Source organism: Staurois parvus, unplaced genomic scaffold (assembly GCF_062004578.1).
Source record: "Staurois parvus isolate SC_StPar_1 unplaced genomic scaffold, SC_StPar_1.0 ptg000824l, whole genome shotgun sequence".
In the NCBI taxonomy this organism is placed as follows: domain Eukaryota; kingdom Metazoa; phylum Chordata; class Amphibia; order Anura; family Ranidae; genus Staurois; species Staurois parvus.
The window spans coordinates 213,821-240,559 of record NW_028318620.1 but is presented as its reverse complement, the minus strand read 5'-3'; the positions used below and the strand labels follow the sequence as shown (position 1 = coordinate 240,559).

General features: G+C 47.7%; 1 long non-coding RNA gene across 1 annotated transcript in view; it reads left to right on the top strand.

Moving 5' to 3' along the window:
• LOC149443926 (uncharacterized) overlaps nucleotides 1-25,879 on the top strand; it is a 171,506-nt gene extending 145,627 nt beyond the window's left edge. The window contains exon 3 of the long non-coding RNA XR_016306585.1: nucleotides 25,462-25,879. This is a non-coding gene — a long non-coding RNA (uncharacterized LOC149443926). The remainder of the gene's footprint in view (nucleotides 1-25,461) is intronic.
• The last annotated feature ends 860 nt before the right edge of the window (nucleotides 25,880-26,739 follow it).

The following is a 26,739-nucleotide window of genomic DNA, read 5'->3' as shown; positions in this document are numbered from 1 at the left end:
CTCTCGGAGATCAGTCATATGACGACTGATGGTATGATGACTCTTGGCAGTCTGGCTGACAACAGGACAATTACCTCTTGTTATAAGTGCAATGGGGAGCTTGGATCTTGTCTACTTCTCTGACCTCTTTGTCCTCTGAAGCGGAGGCGGGGATGAAGCCAAGTTTGTCTGTAGGTGAACAGTATCCGCACTGTAATAGTAATGGGGCCTGTTTGTGAAAAGTGTGATGAGAAGAGCTTGAGAATAGAAGTTTGGAAGCCGGCTCAGCCATTCTTCCCACCTTTAGGTGGCATTGTGCCAGTGCTATAAGGGAAGCAGGTTCTGATAAGGGAAAATGTCCCTCATCAGTCCCCTTATCAGTTATCTCTGGTGAGGTAGGTGTCCGATTTGATGCCAAATTCCTGTGAGAGGTCAGGGTTCCGTCTTGATGAGGGAACCTTTAAATAGGGGCTCCTGCATCATTCTAGTGCACTTGGCAAGTTAGGGAGAGGAACCCAAGGGTTAGGGACAGTGCTTACTGAAGGGAAAGGTTCCTGGCGAGTGGGGATAGTACAGGGGACACTGTGTGGTGCCAATAATGCCTTCTGAGGATTCCTTCTAGCAAGCCAGAATGACTGTGGAGGAAGTCGCCTCGAAACGTGTTCTGCACATGCTGCAGGGCCAGTAGAGTCTGAGCCCAGGACTAGTGCAGCTCAACCAGTCCTCCCCAGTGTGTCAGATTTGTTTTCTTGACACCGCTATCCTGTTTTCACCAATGCTCCTGGCCAGGGCAGATGGTACTATGATCACCCCATGTTTGGGCGGTTCCCCTGGGTGCAATGTCATACACCTTGTGAGTAGTATATATTTTTTCCTAATAAAGAGTTTTAACTGAACATGGACTTTGCACTGTTTCCGCCCTTCGCCATTTCTCACACAGGCAAGCTCTGTGGATCTGTCTCCTCAGCAGGGGATCTGTCTGTTGATCCCCTCTGAGCAGGGAGATGACAGGTCTGTGTCCGCTCCACCGGTGCAGAGCAGACACAGCCTCCAGATGGATGGGGAACGGATCCCCATCTGTCTGTTTTTAGCGCATTGGATGCTGGCGGGTGTAAATGCACACATGTCCGTTACATAGAGAACAATGGGGGTCCGCCTGAAAAACAGGCAGACCCAATCAATCCTCCCATGTGAAAGGGCCCTACGAAGTATAATACTTATTGTGTGCGGTGATTGCTGTCTTTACTCTCTTATCTCTAGCATTGGACGCACTTCTGGAAGTTCTGAATGCCTGCGTCCCTTGCTGTGTGTTGTGGTTCAACATGGCCGCTGCTTCACAAGTGTGTATTGTAGTGACTGGTAGGTGGAATCTGACCATGGAGCATAGGTTCAGGCATCCAAAAGTCCATGAAGAATCTGCAGCCATCTAATGCAGGCCATAGATGGGGAGAAAAACGGCCGATTTTTCTTTAAAAAAATGAAAAATCGGTCGTTCAAGCGGCCGACGTTACCAGGAATGGTAAAAAAAATTGGCCGATTTTCATCCCATCTACAGCCTGCAAAAAGTGTCCCTGCAGAGAGCTCCGCTATTTCTTTGACATTTATAGCGGCTGCAACAATGTATCTATTTGTATCCATTTCAGATACAGATGTTTTTATTCGGAAACAAATAGATACATTGTTGCAGCCGCTATAAATGTCAAAGAAATAGCGGAGCTCTCTGCAGGGACACTTTTTGCCAGACTGGAATTCTTCTTCATCCTCTTCTTCTTCTTCATCCTCTTCTTCTTCCTCTTCTTCTTCTTCCTCTTCTTCTTCTTCCTCTTCCTCTTCTTCTTCTTCCTCTTCTTCTTCCTCTTCTTCTTCTTCCTCTTCTTCTTCTTCTTCCTCTTCCTCTTCTTCCTCTTCCTCTTCTTCCTCTTCCTCTTCTTCTTCTTCCTCTTCTTCTTCTTCCTCTTCTTCTTCTTCCTCTTCTTCTTCCTCTTCTTCTTCCTCTTCTTCTTCTTCCTCTTCTTCTTCCTCTTCTTCTTCCTCTTCCTCTTCTTTTTTAACCTCTTCTTCATCCTCTTATTCATCCTCTTCTTCCTCATCCTCTTCCTCTTATTCATCCTCTTCCTCTTCTTCATCCTGTTTATCTTCATCCTCTTCTTCTTCCTCTTCCTCATCCTGTTTATCTTCATCCTCTTCTTCTTCTTCTTCATCCTCTTCATCCTCATCATCCTCTTCTTCTTCATCATCCTCTTCTTCTTCTTTTTGTCTTCCTCTTGCAGGTCACCGCTCATGCGCAGATTTTTTATCGGTAAAAAGATCGGCCAATTTGCCCATAATTGCCGCAAAAATCGGCCGATCTTTTTCCAACTTTACCGATAAAAAAATCTGCCAAAATACCGAAAAACAGCCAAACAATTAACCCACTAACGATCCGAAAATAGTCCGATTTTTGACCCATCTATGGCCTGCAATAGCTTCTCTTGAGAGCAAAGGTAAGTATGCAGGTGGGTTGTTTTTAAATTCCTTTGCTAGTGACAGTCACTCAAAACTACCCAAATCCCCCCACTGTCCTCTACAAAGTAGTAGATGGACATCTGATACAGACCCGATACAGACCCCAGCCTGCTCAGGACCTGCCTTGCCTGCCTCGTATTGAAAAGCATACAGGCACGCACCATACTCTGCAAGGTCAGAGCTGCTGATTTTATCTGGCTTTAGTCATTGTCTGAATTCCTTCTGTGCGCAAAAATTTCCCCAATGCTTTTCCGGAGAAGGAATCCTTTATCTCACCAATTCCTCGCATGCTTGTCACAGACAATCTCGTAGCCTGATTTGCTCCGTACGTTATCTGCAAAATCTGCATCTAGAATGCGGGCTGCCATTAACTGCGACTGCAGCACATATTTTGTATTGGTTTTGTAATTAGAAAAAAAAAAAATCCGTTCTGCTCCGAGTCTCTCTGCAGTGTCTGTGATTCTAAATCACACAGTGGCTGAATGGTTAGCACTTCAGCCTGGCAGTACTGGGGTCGTTGGTTCGAATCCCAACCACGGCACCACCTGCCTGGAGTTTGTATGTTCTCCCTGTGCCTGTGTGGGTTTCCTCTGGGTACTCCAGTTTCCTCCCACACACCAAAGACATGCTGGTAGGTGAATTGGCTCCTGTCTAAATTGTCCCCAGTATGTGTATGTATGAATGTGAGTTAGGGACCTTAGATTGTACGCCCCTTGAGGGTTAGGGACCTTAGATTGTACACCCCTTGAGGGTTAGGGACCTTAGATTGTACGCCCCTTGAGGGTTAGGGACCTTAGATTGTACGCCCCTTGAGGGTTAGGGACCTTAGATTGTACGCCCCTTGAGGGTTAGGGACCTTAGATTGTACGCCCCTTGAGGGTTAGGGACCTTAGATTGTACGCCCCTTGAGGGTTAGGGACCTTAGATTGTACGCCCCTTGAGGGTTAGGGACCTTTGATTGTACGCCCCTTGAGGGTTAGGGACCTTAGATTGTACGCCCCTTGAGGGTTAGGGACCTTAGATTGTACACCCCTTGAGGGTTAGGGACCTTAGATTGTACGCCCCTTGAGGGTTAGGGACCTTAGATTGTACGCCCCTTGAGGGTTAGGGACCTTAGATTGTACCCCCCTTGAGGGTTAGGGACCTTAGATTGTACCCCCCTTGAGGGTTAGGGACCTTAGATTGTACGCCCCTTGAGGGTTAGGGACCTTAGATTGTACGCCCCTTGAGGGTTAGGGACCTTAGATTGTACACCCCTTGAGGGTTAGGAACCTTAGATTTTACGCCCCTTGAGGGTTAGGGACCTTAGATTGTACCCCCCTTGAGGGTTAGGGACCTTAGATTGTACGCCCCTTGAGGGTTAGGGACCTTAGATTGTACGCCCCTTGAGGGTTAGGGACCTTAGATTGTACGCCCCTTGAGGGTTAGGGACCTTAGATTGTACTCCCCTTGAGGGTTAGGGACCTTAGATTGTACGCCCCTTGAGGGTTAGGGACCTTAGATTGTACGCCCCTTGAGGGTTAGGGACCTTAGATTGTACCCCCCTTGAGGGTTAGGGACCTTAGATTGTACGCCCCTTGAGGGTTAGGGACCTTAGATTGTACTCCCCTTGAGGGTTAGGGACCTTAGATTGTACGCCCCTTGAGGGTTAGGGACCTTAGATTGTACGCCCCTTGAGGGTTAGGGACTGATGTGAATGTACAATATATATGTAAAGCGCAGCGTACATTGACGGCGCTATACAAGTACCTGAAATAAATAATAAATAATACTTTACACCCGTCCCATCCCCAGTCCCCACTGTACTTACCTCTATGGGTGATGATCTGTCAGCGCCCACGCAGCTGGTCCAGGGAGTTCAAATCCCCAATCATCTCTCTGTGGGGTATCCAGGACAGATCAGAGTGATTCTGATTGGTCAACGCCAACACTCAGCATCAAATTGATCATCCCGGAAACGCTGCACAGAGAAGACTGGGGATTTTAAATCCTGGGACCGCTACACTGACTGCGTGGCCACCGACAGCTCATCACCCACTGAGGTAAGTATGGCGGGGGTGGGGAGGGTGTTCACTAAACTTTTTTTTTTTTATTCATTTATTGAATTATTCGCACAGAACTGCCCGCCAAAAACGTTTCTAGTCTTCACCCACTAAAGTGGTTTACTCTTCATCTGACATCACCTCTTGCCAGTGCGGAGCTCTTGAAGCACGAGATAAATTCCGCCGTATCCGTATTCGTAGCCTTTTATCTGTGTGACATTCCAAGCATGAGTTGCATTAGTGGCGCAGTGACTAATAGCGGGCGGCCGTGAAGGTGAGCGCTGGATGGCAGATGTGTAATATCCTTCTGAGCAACGCCGCCACTTTAATGTCCTGTGCTTTGTGTCGCTGCCGCCGTGCAGCCAATACCCGGCGAGTGACACAGGTGTTGAAGTAAGTGCGCCATTGATCGGCGGCACTCAGACGCCAGTGACTAACAAGTGGCCTTTTCCCTCCCACACAGATCTGTAGGAGAGAGATCTCCTGCCTCTGCCACCCCTCACTGCCGCTACACCGCACACTGCGGTCTCCATAATTAACCCCTCAAGCACCAGGGATGTGCTGCGCCCTCAGCTTAACTGTCACTTTTCTATATACACTTCCTGGTGTTCATGTCAGTTTAGAAGTTTTCTACACTTTTCTTGGTATTAAAAAATAAATACCGTTTTTTACGCTCCATAAGACGCACCTGACCATAGGACGCGCCTAGGTTTTAGAGGAGAAAAACAAGAAAAAAATATTCTGAACTAATGGACTGCAGACACAGTACAGGGGATGACCAGAGACTGCAGACACAGTACAGGGGATGACCAGAGACTGCAGACACAGTACAGGGGATGACCAGAGACTGCAGACACAGAACAGGGGATGACCAGAGACTGCAGACACAGTACAGGAGATGACCAGAGACTGCAGACACGGTACAGGAGATGACCAGAGACTGCGGACATAGTACAGGAGATGACCAGAGACTGCGGACACAGTACAGGGGATGACCAGAGACTGCGGACACAGTACAGGAGATGACCAGAGACTGCGGACACAGTACAGGGGATGATCAGAGACTGCGGACATAGTACAGGAGATGACCAGAGACTGCGGACATAGTACAGGAGATGACCAGAGACTGCGGACAGCACAGGAGATGACCAGAGACTGTGGACAGCACAGGAGATGACCAGAGACTGCGGACATAGTACAGGGATGACCAGAGACTGCGGACACAGTACAGGAGATGACCAGAGACTGCGGACACAGTACAGGAGATGACCAGAGACTGCAGACACAGTACAGGAGATGACCAGAGACTGCGGACATAGTACAGGGGATGACCAGAGACTGCGGGCACAGTACAGGAGATGACCAGAGACTGCGGACACAGTACAGGGAATGACCAGAGACTGCAGACAGTACAGGGGATGACCAGAGACTGCGGACACAGTACAGGAGATGACCAGAGACTGCGGACACAGTACAGGAGATGACCAGAGACTGCGGACACAGTACAGGAGATGACCGGAGACTGCGGACACAGTGCAGGAGATGACCAGAGACTGAGGACACGGTACAGGAGATGACCAGAGACTGCGGACACAGTACAGGAGATGACCAGAGACTGCGGACACAGTGCAGGAGATGACCAGAGACTGCGGACAGTAAAGGAGATGACCAGAGACTGCGGACCTTTGGGGAGGGAGGGGGAGCGGGTTCCTGAATTTAACAGGTACCCGCTCCCACTTCCGCGGAGTTGTCCTTCCTTCTTCCCGCGGCGGCTTCTGTGACAGCCGGGTGCCCACTGCTCATGCATGAGAAGCGCTGTGCTTTGTGAATGGCCCGGAGACTTCTGGGACCTGTCATGTGTCCTAGAAGACGCCGGACCATTCAGAAAGCGCAGCGCATGCGCAGTGGACACCCGGCTGTCACAGAAGCCGCCGTGGGAAGACTGCAACGCTGGAGCGAGGAACAGGTAAGGTCCTGCAGGAGAGAAGAGCTGAGCGGCCGGCCCGGTATTCTGACATGGTGACAGCAGAAATACCGGGCCGGCCGCTTTACATTCGCTCCAAAAGACGCACTGACATTTTCCCCCCTTTTTTGGGGGGAAAAAAGTGCATCTTATGGAGCGAAAAATATGGTAGATACAGTGATGTAGCACTGCTAATAAATAAACATCAGTCCGTCATGATAGATCACCAAAGTCAATGCACTGTGCTCATAGTAATAAAGTGAATAAGTGCATTAACCCCCCCTGGCGGTATTCCCGAGTGTCGCTCGGGGTAAAGTTTCAGCACCACAAGCAGTAACCCCCCCGAGCTACACTCGGGAATACATTGCAGCGTTGCTCCGGGATCTCTTCTTCACTTCCCTTGTCCTGCGCTCCCGCGATGTCCCTCCTGCAGTGTCCCCGGCAATGTCATCCGGCCGATGCCGGCATCTGTCTTCCGGGTTCCGTTCCCTGCGACGTTGGGACCTAGGGTAATACAAAGAAATATATGTAGATATAAATGAACGCTAGAGTGCGTCAAATGAATTTGTGTCGAAGTTCATATATTTCCAAATATAACACGATCCAATACCATAGATGCAAATCCGCGATAAATGTGAATTTCAGGCATAAATTGGTGCCACTCCTGTGCTTTCAGATCTCTCACCTCCAACACAAATAAAAACTGCGTGTTTAACCGCTTCCAGTCCGGACACTTCCCCCCCCTTCCAGTCCGGACACTTTCCCCCCCTTCCTGTCCGGACACTTTCCCCCCCCTTCCTGTCCGGACACTTTCACCCCCTTCCAGTCCGGACACTTTCCCCCCCTTCCAGTCCGGACACTTTCCCCCCCCCCTTCCAGTCCGGACACTTTCCCCCCCCTTCCAGTCCGGACACTTTCCCCCCCCCTTCCAGTCCGGACACTTTCCCCCCCCTTCCAGTCCGGACACTTTCCCCCCCCCTTCCAGTCCGGACACTTTACCCCCCCTTCCAGTCCGGACACTTTCCCCCCCCCCTTCCAGTCCGGACACTTTCCCCCCCCCCTTCCAGTCCGGACACTTTCCCCCCCCCCTTCCAGTCCGGACACTTCCCCCCCCCCTTCCAGTCCGGACACTTTCCCCCCCCTTCCAGTCCGGACACTTTCACCCTCTTCCAGTCCGGACACTTTCACCCTCTTCCAGTCCGGACACTTTCACCCTCTTCCAGTCCGGACACTTTCACCCTCTTCCAGTCCGGACACTTTCCCCCCCTTCCAGTCCGGACACTTTCACCCCCTTCCTGTCCGGACACTTTCCCCCCCTTCCAGTCCGGACACTTCCGCCCCCTTCCAGTCCGGACACTTCCGCCCCCTTCCAGTCCGGACACTTTCACCCCCTTCCAGTCCAGGCCAATTTTCAGCTTTCAGCGCTATCACACTTTGACAATTGCACGGTCATGCAACACTGTACCCATATGAATTTTTTTAGCATTTTTTTGAGACAGATAAAGCTTTATTTTAGTGGTATTTATTCACCCCTGGGATTTTTTTTTTGCTATATAAATGAAAAAGTCCAAACGTTTTGGAAAAAAAAGTGTTTTTTCTTATACAATTTTGCAAATAAATAATATTTCTTCATAAATCTTAGCCAAAATGTATTCAGTTATCTTTTTAATAAAAATAAATAAATAACCCAAATTAGTTTATAACCAAAAATTTTAAATACATTTTTTTAATTATATTTTTTCATATTTGTTTTTTTTTTTTTAACGTACTGTCACCCTAGCAGTACAGTGTCACCATGGTGACACTGTACTACTTGTGGGGGGTGATGAAGATTTTTTTTTTTTACACTGATTGCTTTTACACCCAAAAAGGCTATAAAAGCAATCATTTCTCCTTCTCTCTGGCTGCATTCTTGCAGCCATTGAGAAATACTGTGAGAGCTGTGATTGGTCACAGCTTGTCACATGGTACAAGGCTGTTGTGAATAGCCCTGTACCATGTGACCTCTCCGATCATTTGTGTGTGATCGCTGCATGAGAGATTACATGCGAATGGCTGCTCTTAGCTGCTGTAGCTGGCAGCCTCCCATTGCTTTCAACATGGGTGCCCCCCGCAGCTAACCGCCGGAACCCCTGTTGCGGTTCTCATGTCACCGGAGTGCAGGTGAACGCACCCTACAGCACACCTGCCGTGGATGGACGAAGCACAGGTTTGCACACAGTACTGACCATGTTATCTCTCACACACCAGCATTAGATCAATGTGCTGGTCACAAACTAGTTGGATCTGTGGCACAGTTAACCGCGCGAACATATGATGATCCTTTAGTAGGACCCCTGTGCACTGTGGAACATATGATCCTTTAGTAGGACCCGTGTGCTGTGGAACATATGATCCTTTAGTAGGACCCCGTGTGCTGTGGAACATATGATCCTTTAGTAGGACCCCGTGTGCTGTGGAACATATGATCCTTTAGTAGGACCCCCGTGTGCTGTGGAACGTATGATGATCCCTTAGTACAGGCATGTCCAAAGTCCGGCCCGCGGGCCATTTACGGCCCGAGGGCCGGTTTAATACGGCCCTCCATGTCAGTGCGTCTTATGGAGCGAATATGGAGCGGCCGGTCCGGTATTTCCACCGCGGCCGAGTCAGAATACCGGGCCGGCTGCTCAGCTCTGCAGCGGGACCTTACCTGTTCCTCTATCCAGCGGCGCGCTGTCTTCCCGGTTTCTGTAGTGTGGGCGCTGGGCATGACAGCCGGGTGCCAAGTGCGCATGCGCAAGAAGCGGTGCTTTTTGTGAATGGTAAGGCGGTACCTGGGACACATGACAGATCCCAGAAGCCGCCGGACCAATCACAAAGCGCAAGTGCTTCTCACTCATGCGCACTGGGCACCCGGCTGTCATGCCGAGCGCCATTACAGAAGCCGGGAAGACAGCGCGCGGCTGGATCGAGGAACAGGTAAGATCAAAGAACAACTCTGTGGAAGTAAGAGCGGGTACCTGTCAAATTCAGGTACCCGCTCCCCACCTCCCCAAAGGTCAGCAGTCATCTGTACTGTCCGCAGTCTCTGGTCATCCCTGTGCTGTCCGCAGTCTCTGGTCATCTCCTGTACTGTCCGCAGTCTCTGGTCATCCCTGTACTGTCCGCAGTCTCTGGTCATCCCTGTGCTGTGTCCGCAGTCTCTGGTCATCTCCTGTACTGTCCGCAGTCTCTGGTCATCTCCTGTACTGTGTCCGCAGTCTCTGGTCATCTCCTGTACTGTCCGCAGTCTCTGGTCATCTCCTGTACTGTGTCCGCAGTCTCTGGTCATCTCCTGTACTGTGTCCGCAGTCTCTGGTCATCTCCTGTACTGTGTCCGCAGTCTCTGGTCATCTCCTGTACTGTCCGCAGTCTCTGGTCATCTCCTGTACTGTGTCCGCAGTCTCTGGTCATCTCCTGTACTGTCCGCAGTCTCTGGTCATCCCTGTGCTGTCCGCAGTCTCTGGTCATCCCTGTGCTGTCCGCAGTCTCTGGTCATCCCTGTGCTGTCCGCAGTCTCTGGTCATCTCCTGCACTGTGTCTGCAGTCTCTGGTCATCTCCTGTACTGTGTCCGCAGTCTCTGGTCATCTCCTGTACTGTGTCTGCAGTCCATTAGTTCAGAATTTTTTTTTCCTGTTTTCTGCCTCTAAAACCTAGGTGCGTCTTATGGTCAGGTGCGTCTTATACGGCGAAAAATACGGTAACTTGGCATAAAATAATTTATTCGCATTTAATTGTAATGGTTCAAAGAATGTTTGGAAAAATGTTCGGCCCTCCACCATGTTCACTTCATCCAATCTGGCCCTCTTTGAAAAAAGTTTGGACACCCCTGCCTTAGTAGGACCCCCGTGTGCTGTGGAACATATGATGATCCTTTAGTAGGACCCCCGCGTGCTGTGAAACATATGATGATCCTTTAGTAGGACCCCCGTGTGCTGTGGAACCTATGATGATCCTTTAGTAGGACCCCCCTGTGCTGTGGAACCTATGATGATCCTTTAGTAGGACCCCCCTGTGCTGTGGAACATATGATGGTCCTTTAGTAGGACCCCCCTGTGCTGTGGAACATATGATCCTTTAGTAGGACCGCCCTGTGCTGTGGAACATATGATCCTTTAGTAGGACCCCCCTGTGCTGTGGAACATATGATCCTTTAGTAGGACCCCTGTGCACTGTGGAACATATGATCCTTTAGTAGGACCCCTGTGCACTGTGGAACATATGATCCTTTAGTAGGACCCCTGTGCACTGTGGAACGTATGATCCTTTAGTAGGACCCCCGTGCACTGTGAAACATATGATGATCCTTTAGTAGGACCCCCGTGTGCTGTGGAACATATGATGATCCTTTAGTAGGACCCCCGTGTGCTGTGGAACATATGATGATCCTTTAGTAGGACCCCCGTGTGCTGTGGAACATATGATGATCCTTTAGTAGGACCCCCGTGTGCTGTGGAACATATGATGATCCTTTAGTAGGACCCCCGTGTGCTGTGGAACATATCCTTTAGTAGGACCCCCGTGTGCTGTGGAACATATGATGATCCTTTAGTAGGACCCCCGTGTGCTGTGACAGGCGTGACGTTGCAGCAGACGTTCCACTTCTTACCACTCAGGCTGTGCAGGGACTGGAACAATCCTCAGCGCTGAGTAATAGTGTGGGAGTCTTCACAAAGATGGAGAGGTTCAAGTAGTCTCCCGCACATATCCCACCCACCACATCATTGTCATGTATTCTGAGGGTCTCCAGCAAGCCCACCCCTGGACAGGCCACTCTATGGTTCTCATATATCAGGTGAGCAGGAAGCGGGGGATGGTATTACATGTGTACTTTTAATCTGCTTATATATTGGCTGCTTCCTCCCCCACATCACAATGCTAATTGGATTGTTAAATTACATCCCCTATTATATATGCAGTCCATCACTGGGTCTCTGTGCTCGTCTATGCCAGTGTTTCTCAACCTTTTTTCAGTCATGGCGCCCTTTAGAATGGACAGCCCGGAGGCACCCTTCAATATTATGGACAGTCCCGATGCACCCTTCAATACAATGGACAGTCCCGAGGCACCCTTCAATATAATGGACAGTCCCAAAGCACCCTTCAATATAATGGACAGCCCCGAGGCACCCTTCAATATAATGGACAGTCCCAAAGCACCCTTCAATATAATGGACAGCCCCGAGGCACCCTTCAATATAATGGACAGTCCCAAAGCACCCTTCAATATAATGGACAGCCCCGAGGCACCCTTCAATATAATGGACAGTCCCGAGGCACCCTTCAATATAATGGACAGTCCCGAGGTACCCTTCAATACAATGGACAGTCCCGAGGTACCCTTCAATATAATGGACAGTCCCGAGGCACCCTTCAATATTATGGACAGCCCCGAGGCACCCTTCAATATAATGGACAGCCCCGAGGCACCCTTCAATATAATGGACAGTCCCGAGGCACCCTTCAATATAATGGACAGTCCCGAGGCACCCTTCAATATTATGGACAGCCCCGAGGCACCCTTCAATATAATGGACAGTCCCGAGGCACCCTTCAATATAATGGACAGTCCCGAGGCACCCTTCAATATAATGGACAGTCCCGAGGCACCCTTCAATATTATGGACAGCCCCGAGGCACCCTTCAATATAATGGACAGTCCCGAGGTACCCTTCAATATAATGGACAGTCCCGAGGCACCCTTCAATATTATGGACAGCCCCGAGGCACCCTTCAATATAATGGACAGTCCCGAGGCACCCTTCAATATAATGGACAGTCCCGAGGCACCCTTCAATATAATGGACAGTCCCGAGGCACCCTTCAATATAATGAACAGCCCCGAGGCACCCTTCAATACAATGGACAGTCCCGAGGTACCCTTCAATATAATGGACAGCCCCGAGGCACCCTTCAATATAATGGACAGCCCCGAGGCACCCTTTAAAAAGTTTTAATAGCATGTAGGAGCATTAGAGACAAGTACATGCTATAGAGGGAAATGCTTGGTTCACATTTCATGTTTGCTCTGGACTGAGACAAGCACACACTGTAGAGGGAAATACTTGGTTCATCATTCATGTTGCTCTGGACTGAGACAAGTACACACTGTAGAGAGAAATGCTTGGTTCATATTTCATGTTGCTCTGGACTGAGACAAGTACACACTGTAGAGAGAAATGCTTGGTTCATATTTCATGTTTGCTCTGGACTGAGACAAGTACACACTGTGGAGGGAAATGCTTGGTTCATATTTCTTGGTGCTCTGGACTGAGACAAGCACACACTGTGGAGGGAAATGCTTGGTTCATATTTCATGTCTGAGGTTTACAACCACTTTAAGGCTCCATGCACACTAGCTGAAAAAAATGCTGGAAAAAACGTTTCTAATAGCATTTAGGAGCATTAGTGTTCGTGTTTTTACAGTACATGTTAGGAGTGTTTGTTTTTTTTTTCTGCTGGAAAAACGCTCTACAAAAACTCCAAAAACAATTTATTTTCTGCTCCTGGAAGTTGAAGCTCAAAAAACGCGAATAGCCTGAAGCAGTGTGCCTGGACACACACAGGGAACACGATGTCGCTTCTAGGAGCACAAAACAAAATGCTGATAACAGCTTCTAGGAGCTTAAAACTGCTAGAGTGCATGGAGCCTGAGTGTACACAAGGGGGACTGATCCTTTACCCGCAGTCAGGTGAGTAGTCGGGTACTTTACCCCGCAGTCAGGTGAGTATTCAGATCCTTTACCCCGCAGTCAGGTGAGTAGTCGGGTACTTTACCCCGCAGTCAGGTGAGTATTCAGATCCTTTACCCCGCAGTCAGGTGAGTAGTCGGGTACTTTACCCCGCAGTCAGGTGAGTAGTCGGGTACTTTACCCCGCAGTCAGGTGAGTATTCAGATCCTTTACCCCGCAGTCAGGTGAGTAGTCGGGTACTTTACCCCGCAGTCAGGTGAGTATTCAGATCCTTTACCCCGCAGTCAGGTGAGTAGTCGGGTACTTTACCCCGCAGTCAGGTGAGTAGTCGGGTACTTTACCCCGCAGTCAGGTGAGTATTCGGATACTTTACCCCGCAGTCAGGTGAGTAGTTGGATACTTTACCCCGCAGTCAGGTGAGTAGTCGGGTACTTTACCCCGCAGTCAGGTGAGTAGTCGGGTACTTTACCCCGCAGTCAGGTGATTTGTCGGATACTTTACCCCGCAGTCAGGTGAGTAGTCGGGTACTTTACCCCGCAGTCAGGTGATTTGTCGGATACTTTACCCCGCAGTCAGGTGAGTAGTCGGATACTTTACCCCGCAGTCAGGTGAGTAGTCGGATCCTTTACCCCGCAGTCAGGTGAGTATTCGGATACTTTACCCCGCAGTCAGGTGAGTAGTCGGATACTTTACCCCGCAGTCAGGTGAGTAGTCGGATACTTTACCCCGCAGTCAGGTGAGTAGTCGGATACTTTACCCCGCAGTCAGGTGAGTAGTCGGATACTTTACCCCGCAGTCAGGTGATTTGTCGGATACTTTACCCTGCAGTCAGGTGAGTAGTTGGATCCTTTACCCCGCAGTCAGGTGAGTAGTCGGGTACTTTACCTTACAGTCAGGTGAGTAGTTGGATCCTTTACCCCGCAGTCAGGTGAGTAGTCGGGTACTTTACCTTACAGTCAGGTGAGTAGTTGGATCCTTTACCCCGCAGTCAGGTGAGTAGTCGGGTACTTTACCCCGCAGTCAGGTGAGTAGTCGGGTACTTTACCCCGCAGTCAGGTGAGTAGTCGGGTACTTTACCCCGCAGTCAGGTGAGTAGTCGGGTACTTTACCCTACAGTCAGGTGAGTAGTCGGATACTTTACCCCGCAGTCAGGTGAGTAGTCGGATACTTTACCCCGCAGTCAGGTGAGTAGTCGGATACTTTACCCCGCAGTCAGGTGAGTAGTCGGATACTTTACCCCGCAGTCAGGTGAGTAGTCGGATACTTTACCCCGCAGTCAGGTGAGTAGTCGGATACTTTGTATTATCTGAAAGCCAGGAATGTCCTCTCATTATTTTCGGGGAAATCCGAATCCTCGTTCTTCTGGGCTGAGCTTGCCTAAGCTGCACGCTAGCTCTGCCGTCACAGCCGATCATTAGGAGACAAATTCATAAAATGGCCCCATTAATAGTATAAACAAGGCTTCCTCCTCGGGGAGGTCTGTGTCTGCCGGGGAGCCGCGTGCTCTGCAACTAATGAATATTAATGAGAATAAATTCACTCATAATACAGAGACTAATATATCTGCTGTACAGAGGGAAATCACCCTGAGTGGAACACTTCCAGGTATCACAGATATCACAGGACTCCCCCCTGACAACGCCTTCGTCTGCTTTTCTCTCCAGAAGGACAGAGCCATCTCTGTGCAGGTATCATCCAGGGTCACCATCTACATCCTGGACTAAGATGGCAGCTTAGAGATCACACAATCATGTCAGTCCTGGTGCCTGTTCACAAATGTGTGACACAGATCAGCCCCTGCCGCAGCCTCTCACTTTGTGACTTGCTACAAAGTTACAATGTTGCCATCTGATCACTGGGGGAGGGGAGACTGAGGAAATGATTCCTCCTGCCTGCAGCAGACTGATGATTTCATCCCAGTCTAGGCATTGTCACCGGACTGGAGTTTGAGGGTGAATTTTTAATAATAAAGGGCTGAGCTTTTCTGAAAAATGATACATTTCACATATATTGTGTCAGGAATTTATTCTGCAGACTTGTAAAGTTACTGACGGGTTCCCTTTTATCATTCCTCCGGAGCTGTTGGTAATACTCATACACAACCCACAAGGAAGTGGCATTCAGTTAAATCCGAACTTCGAGGTGAGCAAATATTGTGTAAATCCGTTCTTCACAAGTCTTCCTGAATCTCGGTGAGCTCTGTGTATTTCTTCCAGATCTGGGCAGTCATCCAGTGTGAGACTTCCTGGAATAAAGACCGCTCACTGCTGCTGCTGTCTTCTTGTGCAGGGTGACTGGTCTTTTCTCCGCCCCCTCCTGTAGTTTTCTGCAAGCAGCCTGTAGTTAGTGTGGCCTGCTAAGCCCCTCCCACAGCTTTGCTCTCTCTCCTTGTGCAGGGTGACTGGTCTGGTCTCCGCCCCCTCCTGTAGTTTTCATATAGTAGGAGGTGCCTGTTGAGCCCCTCTCACAGCTCTGCTCTCTCTCCTTGTGCAGGGTGACTGGTCTGGTCTCCGCCCCCTCCTGTAGTTTTCATATAGTAGGAGGTGCCTGTTGAGCCCCTCTCACAGCTCTGCTCTCTCTCCTTGTGCGGGGTGACTGGTCTGGTCTCCACTCCCTTCTATGGTTGCCTGCAGGTAGTCTGTAATGGGTGGGGCCTGCTAATTCCCTCCCACAACTCTGCTGCTCTCTCCTTGTGCAGGGTGACTGGTCTTGTCTCCGCCCCCTCCTGTAGTTTTCTGCAGGCAGCCTGTAGTCGGTGTGTAGCCTGCTGAGCCCCTCCCACAGCTCTGCTCTCTCTCTCGTTGTACAGGGTGACTGGTCTGGTCTCCGCCCCCTCCTGTAGTTTTCTTATACTAGGCGGTGCCTGTTGGGTCCCTCCTATAGCTCTGCTCTACTCTCCTTGTGCAGGATGACTGGTCTGGTTTCCGCCCCCTCCTGTAATTTTCTAGTAGGCGGAGCCTGTTGAGTCCCTCCCACAGCTCTGCTCTCTCTCCTTGTGTAGGGTGACTGGTCTGGTTTCAGCCCCCTCCTGTAGTTTTCTTGTAGTAGGAGGAGCCTGTTGGGTCCCTCCCACAGCTCTGCTTTCTTGTGCAGGGTGACCAATCTTTTTTTCCACGCACCCCCTGCAGTCTCCTGTAGTGGGTGGGGCCTCTCGAGTCCCTCCCATAACTTTGCTCTCTGCACTGGCTATGTACAGCACAGTGAAGATACCACTGACATTTTTACAAGGTAATATCTGAGTTTGTGAAGGCATTTGCTGCTCACGAAGTAGATTTAAATTATTTTGTGGTTATTAAGCCAGTTCACTGGAATCGCACAGGAACGCACATGTGGCGCGTTTTGACAGCCCATTTATTTGAATGGGCTGCAAATTGCACTGGACGGTAAAAAGAAAAAACAACAAAAAGCGCTTGCACTACTCACCGCACCAAACTGCATGATGGTGCGGTATCATGCGATGTAGTGCCCACAAATGTACGGTTTGCAGTGCCATCAACAATACATTGGCCCCCACATGCATAAGGCAAGGGCAGCGCGTTCTCCCGCAGAGCAGGAAACATGCACGGAACACGCCTTTCCCGCACCGTGTTTCTGGGGGGAACCGGCCTTAAATGAAACGTTTTGCACCCGGAGTTCGGCTTTTAAGTTATGCAGCTGCTTCAGTCACATATCGATTTCCTGTCTAAGACGTTTGCCAACTTTAAAAAGAATTTGGATCTTCTGCGGCGTCAATCAGAGGCTGGAAATCTAAACAACGTGTTTGTGTTCCGGTAACGATCTCTGATGTACAAATTGATTTACTTTCCCTGACACACCAAGTAGCAGAACTGAAGTGTTGTTTTGAAGGGAAGCAATTTCTCTGCACTTTTGGTTTCTTCTGCCGCTAAACCGTCTCCCGCTGAGCTTTTCAAAGGCGTTCCATTACACGGCGCGGCGAGTCTGCGTTCTGACAGCTCCCACCGCGCAGAGGGCAAATGCAAATGATTCCCAGCGACTCTGCTTCCCGCTAATGAGCCAATTTCATAAATCATCTCCGAAGCTCACACATTAGCGATTTGTAATTGGGTTACCCCAGGCCCTCTTGTATACCTTACCTAGCCGTAGTTTATGTTACGGGAAGGGGAAATCAACATTCTGCGTTATTTTGGGATATAGACTGACGGATATGTATGCACAGCCGGGTGGGAATTCTTCCACATCACACGGAATGGAAAGACACATGAGCCCAGCTTGTCACGGCACAGATCCCACCAGTGTGAGCCACTGCTGAGCTTCTTATAAAATCTAAAAATTCAAGGGGTGACACCACCTACAACTGAAAATTCAGATTTCGGAAGTACTGCTGCATTACACCACCTTGTATCTCTCAGGAACTCTGTGAGCAAAGTCCCTGCGCTGTGTTCACATATAGCAGTCATCTTTCCCTTATGCAAGTAGGCCTACTGATACTTGGTTACCCCAGGTCTTAATACACAAAGCTATATACTGTGGCTGTAGAATGTCACTAGATGATCCATGGTAAAAGTTGCAGAATGTTGCTAGGAGACCCAAGGTAGAAGAGAGTACTCGGAGAATGTCACTAGCAGAACCAAGGTAAAAGAGAGTAGATGTAGAAAGTCACTCGTAGACCCAAGGTAGAAGAGAGTAGACGTAGAATGTCACTAGCAGAACCAAGGTAAAAGAGAGTAGATGTAGAAAGTCACTCGTAGAAGAGAGTAGGCGTAGAATATCATTTGTGGAAGCAAGTAGACGTAGAATGTCACTAGCAGACCCAACGTAGAAGAGCGTAGATGTAGAAAGTCACTAGTGGAACCAAAGTAGAAGAGAGTAGACGTAGAATGTCACTAGCAGAACCAAGGTAAAATAGAGTAGATGTAGAAAGTCACTCGTAGACCCAACGTAGAAGAGAGTAGACGTAGAATGTCACTAGCAGGACCAAGGTAGAAGACAGTAGACGTAGAATGTCACTAGTAGAACCAATATAGAGAGAGTAGGTATAGAATGTCACTAGCGGACCCAAGGTAGAAGAGAGTAGATGTAGAATATCACTTGTGGAACCAAGATAGAAGAGCGTAGACGTAGAATGTAACTAATAGACCCAAGGTAGAAGAGAGTAGACGTAGAATGTAACTAATAGACCCAAGGTAGAAGAGAGTAGACGTAGAATGTAACTAATAGACCCAAGGTAGAAGAGAGTAGACGTAGAATGTCACTAGTGGAACCAAGGTAGAAGAGAGTAGACGTAGAATGTCAATAACAGACCCAATGTAGAAGAGAGTAGACGTAGAATGTCACAAGCAGACCCAAGTTAGACGAGAGTAGACGTAGAATGTCACTAATAAGGTAGAAGAGTGTAGACACAGAATATCACTAGTAGACCCAAGATATAAGTATAGACGTAGCATGTCTCTAGTGGAAGGAAGGTAGAAGAGTTTAGGTGTAGAATGTCACTAGCGCAGCGGGACCCAAGGTAGAAGAGAGTAGCCGTAGAATGTCACTAGCAGACCCAAGGTAGAAGAGAGTAGCCGTAGAATGTCACTAGCAGACCCAAGGTAGAAGAGAGTAGCCGTAGAATGTCACTAGCAGACCCAAGGTAGAAGAGAGTAGCCGTAGAATGTCACTAGCAGACCCAAGGTAGAAGAGTATAGACGTAGAATGTCTCTAGTGGAAGGAAGGTAGAAGAGTTTAGGTGTAGAATGTGACTAGCGGGACCCAAGGTAGAAGAGAGTAGACGTAGAATGTCACTAGTAGACCCAAGGTAGAAGAGAGTAGACGTAGAATGTCACTAGTATAATTCTTTTTTACTTTTTGATACAATTGTTATCGCTTTTAGGTATAGATGATACCGAGGATGAAAGTACATCACAGAAACAATGGTTTGATTACAAATCGGGTGAAAAAAGGGGGAAAAGGAACAGTTCAAAGGAATAGTGGAAAGACAAATTGGTCTTACTAAACGTTCTGTATGCTAGGGGTTTTTTTTTTTTTTTGGATCAGCTTTGTTTGGAATGTTAAAGGGGACAACCTTACTCCTTCCTTCTCTCTCTGGGCACATTTGTATCCCAGTTACCCAGCGGTGCTGAACCGTGCCGACAGCTGTAAAGGAGAAAAGCGTTTGTGGGTTGCACAGACCGTACAATCGGCTCCACATGCTGCCAGATACCGGCCCTCTGAAGGAATGGTGCAGACATTTATAATTCTATTTACCACCTTTCCTGTGTGGAAGTGATTGTTGTGATGGAAGATAATCCCCAGGAGTAGGTAGTGAGTATTGCACTGAACTATTGCATCTTCTACTGATCAAATCTTTTCCTTAGTCGTGCTCAGCGGGAGTCGCTCCTGAGCCATCTAACTTGGTGTTCGTTTTCAGCACTAACTGCTTTACCGTAACCAGCGGGTTCAAAAATGTGCACGACTACTATACGAGTGATGACAAGGGGGAAGGGAGGGGGGCGCCCCTGTGTTTTAGACCCAGAACTGAACCCAACTGCAGAGGATTCTTCTGAACTCCCATCTAAATTTTCCAGACGGCTTTCATTATCGGGGAAAAGGAGTCCAATAAGTTCCTTCCCTCGAAGTCCATAAACAGCAGCCACTGATATTCCTTACAGACCACATTTTTCATCGCCATTTGCAGATTGAGTACCAAGATGGGGGAAATCTATAACAAGCCTCGAAAGAATGGAAATTTGAACTTTGAATGTGTACATTTGGATGAGGATGAGTGCGTGCAAATGGACATATATGAGATATATAGTTTTTCGGATGAAAAGGCTTCATTGGAGTGGAATTCTGGGTATTGAATCCTTTTTCTGAGTATGAAGATGAGCTTTGTCAGTATGAATCGAACTTTTAAAGTGTATTTAAAGACTTTTTGTCTAAAATAATGCACATGTCCTTCGAAGAGTTTGAGGCCGTTCACGATACTTTTAGAGTTCGTTATGAACATTTGCAGACGATTCCCGAGAAGCTGAAGAGCAGCCATGGAGAGCTTTATAAGGAGGTACTTCGGATGACCCAGAGAGGGGAACTCCAGACCAGGCTGTGAATATCCTTAAAGGGACCTCCGGCTGACCACAGAGAGTATATATCTATAAATGCGTGATTTAATTGCGCATCTGGTGAGTGTGTAATTCTACTATTACCTGGCACATCACCATACCATTGAATATAGTGTGTGGATCATAATATCGGATCTCCAACTGATCACTTTTTGGACATTTTATTTATATTTATCGCAATTGTCACTTTATTAAGCACTATTAGTCACTTTTCAGTGACAGTATATAGTGTCATCACATTCACTCTGTCACTTTATGGACATATCAGTGTCATTTTTACATGGTCACTTTATGTACACTAACAGTCACTTGGATTATCATTTGAATACAGTGATTTATTTATGTTTTGTTTATATCTTCATGGTTTTTGGTTCATACCTCTGTAACCGCATTGGCACTTTTTGATTCTTTTGTACTTTATTAATTTTAAGACATTCAGGTTTTAGCGCTGCTTCCATTACATACTAATGAACATGTTATACTTACATGCTCTGTGCAATGATATTGCACAGAGTGGACCCGTACCTCCTATTCTGGGGTCCACTGGCGCTCTTATCTCCTCCTCTTCTTTGTCCACTTGCTATGGGGGTTTTTTTTATTATTATTATACAGGATTTATATGGCGCCAACAGTTTGCGCAGCGCTTTACAAAATGAAGGCAGTCATTACAGTTGCAATACAATTTGGTACAAGAGGAAACAGAGGGCCCGGCTCGTTAGAGCTTACAATCTAGGAGGAAGTATTGAGTGATACAAAAGGTAATAGCTGAGGGGGGATGGGCTGATGGAGGAAATTAATGGCAGTTTACTAGTTAGAAGCAGGATAGGCTTCTTTAAAGAGAGAGGTTTTCAGGGATTGTCTAAAGGTGGATAGATTAGGAGATAGCCGGACAGATTGGGGTAGGGAGTTCCATAGGATGGGAAAAGCTCGGGAGAAGTCCTGGAGGCGAGCATGGGAGGAGGAGACATGGAAACTAGAGAGGGAATATCTAAAGGCTTGATCCCAAAGCGGGCTATGTGCTTCTATTGACACACATGGCAGCTGTGCCCTGCTGTCTGCTCACAGGATTTGATTGACAGCAGCAGGAGCCATTGGCCTATGTGAGCAGAGAGAGAGGAGAGAGCTGTGCAAGCACATTGCTGGATTGAGATAGGTATCCGGTAAGTATACGGGGGGGGGGGGGTGAGGGGGCAATACAAATACTGGGACTTTTTTTTTTACCCTTAATGCAGTTACCAGATTTAAACTGTAGTTGCCCTTCAATTTATATCTTCTAACTATATTCTAGGGGCATTGAAGCAGAAGGCAGGGGCGGACTGTCAACTCATGGGGCCCCCGGGCAATAGGGGATCATGGGGCCCCTGTGTCCTTGCCCAAACTCAAAAAAGCCTATGAAAAAGGTACCAGGGGCATCTCATGGGGCCCTCTACTGACCCCGGGCCCTCGGGCAGTGCCCAAGTTTCCAAATGGTCAGTCCGCCCCTGGCAGAAGGTGTGCAAAGTCTTTTTTTTCTTTTAAATGCAATCTGAGCAGAAAGGCCTGCCCCCTTGCCAGCAGACTGTAGAGAAGGGTCCTTGCTATGTGGAAGCAGAGGTCCAGCAAAGCTATGGCCATTATGGGTTTGTCTACCCCCTGAGTAATGACAGCCTTATTCAGAGAAGGACTCTTGTTTTCTATGCAGAAGCAGTAATCTCTCTGCAGAGGTCCATCCAGACTTCACAGCCAGACTTCTCAAAACAGCAGAGAGCATGAACTATGCTGATTGTAGAATTATGGCTCTGACTGTGCAGCAGTTGTATCAGACCCCTGCAGAGAGACCGCTGCTTCCACACAGAAACCAAGGGTCCTTCTCTGAGGAAGGCTGTTGTAGCCACTATGGGGGGGGGGGGGGCAGACTCCATAGTCTCCATGGTTTTAGAATGGAATGTCCAACAAAGTCAAAGAGGTGATATGGTCAGGTGTCCACAAACTTCTGGCCGTGTACCAAGCAGGTAGTCACGTTCTCTGCCTCTAGTGAATCTTCCACAAATATTTACGTTTAATATAATAAAAAGCTGGAAAACCAAGTTTGTAAAGTGTGCTAAAAAGGAAAGTAAGTATTGCAACAACCACTCAGATCTGAGCTCAGTGAACGCACATTTTGGGGTGGACTTACTAAAGGCAAATAGACTGTGCACTTTGCAGTTGCTCCAGAGCTTAGCAAATGAGGTGAAACTCTGCTGACTTCCATCATTCAATCACGTGCAAGCAAATATTCTGGGTTTTGTTTTGTTCTTTTTTTTTTTCTTTTTTTTCTTGCATGTGATTGGGTGTTCTCTGCAAAGTGAAGTTTCACCTCATTTGCTAAGCTCTGGAGTAACTGCACTTGCAAAGTGCACCGTCTATTTGCCTTTAGTAAACCAACTCCTTTAGGTGAGTATGGGCAGGTAATTGGATTTCATTTCAGTTCCCTGCTGGCTCTGTGCCTGGGTGGTATCTTAGCCCTGAGAGCCATCATCGTCCCAATACCTATAGGGGAAGAGAAAATCAAATTTACTCACCTTTCCTCCAAGTTTTGTATTTAAGAGGTGATGTCATCCTCTGTTGAGATCCCAGGGAATGCTGAGTGCTCCACATATGGCAGGAAGACGCTGGGTGTTCCTTCTCTAGGGCGTGCTCTACCTTCCCCCAAATCCTCCCCCAGATCCACCCCTCCTAGGGAGGAAGCCACGGGAAGGTGAAGGCGATCTCATTTTTTATTGTTGCTTTCAGTTGGCGATGCACTTTATTTTTGTAAAAGCAATCTTAGCGGCTAACTAGCCACTGGATCACTTTTACAGGCAAAGGAAGAGGGTACCCCCTGCCCCCTTTCACTGCCTTCCTGGGCTCTCCTGTCCCACCGGAACGTCCCTGATGAGTATTTTGTCACCTCCGATTTTTCCAGATGTAAACAAGCCATTACTGGCTTATAAAAACCATCGAATCACATCGATCTTTGTTTGATCAGAAGCTTTTAAGGGCAAAGGAGAGATCTGGGGTCTAACAGAGCCCAGGTCTCTCAGTAAAGAGTACCTGTTACTACCCATGCTATCACAAGGGATGTTCATCCCATGAGATCTCAATAGTTATATAGTTAGTCTGACTGAAAAAAGATAAAAGTCCATCCAGATCAACCATTAAAAAAGTTCTAATCCCACACCCACAGTTGATTCAGAGGAAGGCAAAAACCCAGCAAAGCACGATCCAATTTGCTCCTGCAGGGGAAAAAATTCCTTCCTGATCCCCCGAGAGGCAATCTGAAATTCCCTGGATCAACTTTACCTATAAATGTTATATCCAGTTATATTCTGTGTATCTAAGAATCCAGGACTAAATAAAAGTGATTAAAAATATATATATAAGGTACAGTATAAAAATTTAATAAAAACATTTTAAGGCACCCCTGTGCTCGCATGCAAAGGCGAACGTGCATGTTCCCCACCACCTCTCACTGCCTTCTTGAGCTTTCCCGTCCCACCAGAATGTCCCTGATGAGTGTTTAGTCACCTCAGGTTCTGCCAAATGTAGACAAGCCACTACTGTCTTGTAAAAACCATCGAATCACATCGATCTTGGTTTGACCAGAAGATTTTAGGGGCAAAGGAGAGATCTAGGGTCTATTAGACCCCAGATCTCTCATTACCCTCCTGGCGGTATTCCTGAGTGTAGCTCGGGGTAAAGTTTCAGCACCACAAGCAGTAACCCCCCCCGAGCTACACTGGGGAATACACTGCAGCGTTGCTCCGGGATCTCTCGGTCACTTACCTTGTCCTGCGCTCCCGCAATGTCCCCCCTGCAGTGTCCCCTGTAATGTCCTCCGGCCGATGCCGGCATCTGTCTTCTGGGTTCCGTTCCCTGCGACATCGGGACGTACGGGGGACGGAACTGGCGGGAAATTAAAAAATGAAAAAGTGACATTCACTAAATCCACTAAAATCACATAGTATAACATTCCTGTATCAAACCATTTCACATACATTTTGTCCCGAGTGCTTTGTCCGGCGCCCTGCCTGCATTTTTACTGTTCTTTCTGCCTGGAAACTGAGAAACGTCCATGGCGTCCAAAAAGCGTCCCTTTAGGTCAGACGCGGTTTTAGACCGGCTAGAGAACAGTGATAGTAAATCAGAACCACTTGCAGAATTGAGTGATAATGATTGGTGGGGGAAATTCCTCATCAGACACTGAAAACGATTCTGCGACTTTGCTCAGCGATGTGCGAACTTGGCGCTCTATTTCACATTTCAGTGTTTTTGGTTTGATTATATTATTGAATTACATTTATTATTATTTTTTATAATTATTAAATTATAATTTATGATTTCGTGTTTCAAATTTTAACATACTCGGGATGTTTACTAAACTCTTGTTCGGACAGATTTCAGTGAGCTATTCCTAAAAATTACAGGCCTACAATAAAAAAAGACCTATTTCCATGCAAAAAAATGTACCGCTTTGAGCACAGAAATACTGACATAATCAGACCGCTAGGGAGGTTAAAGAGTATCTGTCATGACCCATGCGATCACAAGGGATGTTGTTCATTCCTTGTAATAGCAATAAAGTTGATCAAAAAAGGAAAACGTAAAGGTACGGTGTAAACATTTTAAAAAGTAGATTTAAAAAAAAAAAACACATTTTAAAGCACCCCTGCGCTTGCGCACAAAGGCTAATGCGCATGTTGGCCCCGCACATGTGCGTAAACAGCAATTGCACCACACATGTGCGGTATCAATGCGAACGTCAGATTGAGAGCGATAATTCCAGCACTAGACCTGTGCAACTCTAAACTGGTAGCCTGTAAAGGCTTTCAAAGTGTTGCCTGTGCTGATTTTTAGGTACCGGAGTCTGGTGCCGGTCCAATCACGTATGCAGTATTTGGTATCCATTTACTCGGTGTAACAACAACTTTTTTATTTTACCAAACAATTAAGTATTGTATTGTGTTTTCGTGTATTAAAATTCATTAACGTGTATACTTTCCAATATATTTGCATTTTTAAAAAGTAGTTTTCTAGCAAAAAAAAAAATGCTAACTTTTTACATGTTGGGGAGAAATGTCAGATTGGAACTGGTGAATGTGTGGAATGCTGAATGATTCTTTAGAATAGAACAGAGTGTGAAATGTTTTGGTTGAGGGACTATTAGTCTGACCCATCTCCTGCTCCTCTGTACCTGCAGAAATCATATTGAGCCCAAAACTAGGAAAAGGAAAATGACCTTGGGGAAAGAATCCACGGCTAGACCTCCGCCAACACCCAGAGCCAAGCGCCAACGCAAGTGAAGATCCGTCAACTCCGGGCTGAACCGAGCGCACACTGCTGGGGGACGTAGGAGCAAAGCAGACGCCTCCTGCAAGACGGCGGGGAAGACTGACAACAAATACGCAGCAATTACCCACGGCGACTAGATTTCCTCACTGTGTTTATGAAATAATAGCCGGGCTTCTGATCCAACTTGGTAAATGAAGTCCCAGAGATAGTATTTTAAACCTATTTACTAAGTTCTCCTGGAAAGACTTAAATGTTATGATGATCATGTTATCATTTGAAAAAAAAAAAAACTTTTTGAGAAATAAATTTTTATGCTGTCCCTGTCACTTGGGGCCGGGTCCAAATGTAGGAATGTGAAGATTTGGCCAGAGCTTCTCAGCCATCTGTGGGGGAGCGCTTAGGTTAGCTGAGGTTTCATATTCTCTGCTCTCCTCTTGCAGGAACATTAGTTACAGGGTTAGTTCACCTTTTCTGAGACGCAGACTGTGCAGGTAAGGGGTGTCCGAAGATGAAAACAAACTGCGCAGCTTTGGTTGGATAATGCCCTTGCTGTAGGTGTAGGCCATTTATGGTCCTCCCAAGTCCTGGCCAAGAAACTCCCAGAGATGGCATCATCCCTTCCTGCCTTGCTAGGACATTGCTAAAACCCTCCCAGCCATTTCAGACCCCTTCAGATGCACTCTCCCTTCCCTGTAACAGGAGCTCTGAGCTCAGCCATGCTGTGACAGAAGAGATAGCAGACCACATGCGCAAGAGTTTGAGAGCTCACTCCTGTGATGATGGGGGTGAGTGGTAACTGCTGAGATAAGTTGGGGATGGAGACAAGGGGGTGCCGCAGCTGCAGGAGAGGTGCGAGAGCAACATGAAATGGCCTGGTCGGCCAAATTTGGCCCTCAGGTCTCGAGTGTGACCTATACCTAAAGCAGGGGCCTTACCTACCTTTAGTCAGAGCTGCACAGTTTGTTTTTATCTACTGGCGGCGCTTACCTGTTTGGCGCGGTTTTTTTGGGGGGGGTTTTGGGGGAAGGTGAATTAACCCTTTAAGTAAGTTTGCGATGAGAGACTGCATCCAGGTTTGCAGGGAATTAGCAATGTCCTAGCAACAAGGATGCAATGATGCCATCTCTGGGAGTTTTTCAGCCAGGCTTCAGTAGGTATGTCAATGGCCTAGAGAAGGGGTGCCAGC